Genomic DNA, 2,420 nt, shown 5'->3' on the forward strand with positions numbered 1-2,420 from the left:
TAAGACAGAGTTTGAACTCCTCACTGATAAAGATCTGCAAGATCTGGCACCTCCTGGTCCCCTGCCATCACCTACGACCCTTCCCACTTCATACTTGTTCCCTAGCCAGACTGAACTGCTTTTAGTTACCTAATATTATTACTAGAAAGGGGTCCTGATCCAGACCCCACGAAAGAATTCTCTCACAAGAAAGAATTCAGGATGAGTCCACAGAGTAAAGCAAAAGCAAGTTAATTAACAAAGTAAAGGAATAAAGGCCAGGCGCAGTGGCTCACGCCTATAATCCCAGTACTTTGGGAGGTCGAGGCAGAGGGATCACCTGAGGTTAGGAGTTCAAGACCAACCTGGCTAAAATGGCGAAACCCCATCTGTACTAAACATACAAAAAATTAGCTGGGCCTGGTGGTGCGCCCCTGTAATCCCAGTTACTCGGGAGGCTGAGGCAGTGGAATTGCCTGAACCCAGGAGGCCAAGGTTGCAATGAGCCAAGATTGCACCACTGCACTCCAGCCTGGGCGACAGAGTGAGACTCCATCTCAAAAAAAAAAAAGAAAAAAGAAAGTAAAAGAATAAAAGAATGGCTATTCCATAGGCAGAGCAGCAGCATGGGCTGCTTGACTGAGTATATTTATGGACACTTTCTGATTATGTGCTAAACAAGGGGTGAATTTTTCATGAGTTTGCCAGGGCAGGGTTGGGGAGCTCCTGAAAGTGAGGGTTTCTCCTCTTTTCAGATCATATAGGGTAGCTTCTGGACATCGTCATGACGCTGGTGAGAGCGTCTTTTCACATGTTAGTGTATAATGAGCAGTGAAGACAAGCAGAGGTCACTTTTTCTGTCATCTTGGTTTGGATGGCTTTTGACCTGCTTCTTTACTACCTCTTGTTTTGTCAGCAGGGTCTTCATGACCTATATCTTGTGATACCAATCCTGCTGGCCTCTTATCTCAACCTGTGACTAAGAATGCCTAACCTCCTGGGAATGCAGCCCAGCGGGTCTCATCCACATTTTACCCAGCCCCTATTCCAGACGGAGTCACTCTGGTTCTAACACCTCTGATAATATCCTATATTACCTCCAGACATTTGCGTATGCTAATTCCTCTCCCTCTTCCCCCATTTCATGTGGCTATCTCCTCCATCCTCAGGTCTCAGCTCAAATGTTTTCTCCTCCAAGAGGCCTTCCTTGATTTCTTTTCTTTTTTTTTTTTTTTTTTTTTTTTTGAGACGGAGTCTCGCTCTGTCGCCCGGGCTGGAGTGCAGTGGCACTATCTCAGCTCATTGCAACCTCCACCTCCTAGGTTCAAGCAATTCTCCTGCCTCAGCCTCCCAAGTAGCTGGGACTACAGGCACACACCACCATGCCGGCTAATTTTTGTATTTTTAGGAGAGATGGGGTTTCAACATGTTGGCCAGGCTGGTCTCAAACTCTTGACCTCAGGTGACCCACCTGCCTCAGCCTCCCAAAGTGCTGGGATTACAGGCGTGAGCCACTGTGCCTGGCCTCCAGCTCTTTTTTCTAATTGCTGGCCTGCTTTCCAAAAGTCGGCTTAGGCCCATGACCAGGTTCTTGGCTGTAGACTCACAAAGAACTGCTTCCCAGAGACCTCTCCACCACCTCCATTTTGCAGTTTTACTCCAGCAGTTGGATGTGTTTGGTTTCTCAGTCTGACTGGTGACTCTTCTCTGATCCTCTAAATCCTTTTTTGAGACAGAGTCTTGCTCTTTCCCCTGCAAATTCCGGGTCTAGGCGTTCTTCTTTCTCTTTTTTCTTTTCTTTTTTTTTCTTTCTCTTTTCTTTTTTTTTTTTTTTTTTTTTTTTGAGATGGAGTCTTGCTCTGTCACCCAGGCTGGAGTACAGTGGTGTGGTCTGACTCACTGCAGTCTCCACCTCCTGGGTTCAAATGATTCTCCTGCCTCAGCCTCCCGAGTAACTGGGATTACAGGCATGCCCCACCATACCCAGCTAATTTTGTATTTTTAGTCAAGACGGGGGTTTCTCCATGTTGGTCAGGCTCGTCTCGAACTCCTAACCTCAGGTGATCCTCCCACCTGAGCCTCCCAAAGTGCTGGGATTACAGGCGTGAGCCACCGCACCCAGAGGCCTTTTTTTCCTTTTAGAAGAAAATAAAAAAAGAATCTAGAGGATTGGTGAAAAATAAAAAATGACAGTAGAAATCTAGGAAGGGGTTTTAATCGTTACTTAATCCAACCCATTTTTTTGTTGCAGAGGGGAAACTGAAACTCAAACAGGGGTATGTAACTTGCTCAGGATCATGTGGCCAAGTTGTAGAATCAGGTTGCACTCTAGCCTGGGCGATAGAGGGGAACTCCATCTAAAAAAAAAAAAAAAGGAAGAAAAGAAAGAAAAGAAATTATTAACAATGAAAATTAAAACAAATAAAATGTTAGAGGCTAGA

At 45.5% G+C, this 2,420-nt stretch overlaps 1 long non-coding RNA gene across 1 annotated transcript in view; it reads right to left on the reverse strand.

The window, feature by feature from the left end:
* Positions 1-2,191: 2,191 nt before the first annotated feature.
* Positions 2,192-2,420, reverse strand: part of LOC108539439 (uncharacterized) — an 11,200-nt gene continuing 10,971 nt past the window's right edge. Inside the window, exon 3 of the long non-coding RNA XR_001888350.1 lies at positions 2,192-2,336. This is a non-coding gene — a long non-coding RNA (uncharacterized LOC108539439). The remainder of the gene's footprint in view (positions 2,337-2,420) is intronic.

This window comes from Rhinopithecus bieti, unplaced genomic scaffold (assembly GCF_001698545.2).
Source record: "Rhinopithecus bieti isolate Rb0 unplaced genomic scaffold, ASM169854v2 scaffold_15834, whole genome shotgun sequence".
Taxonomy (NCBI): Eukaryota; Metazoa; Chordata; class Mammalia; order Primates; family Cercopithecidae; genus Rhinopithecus; species Rhinopithecus bieti.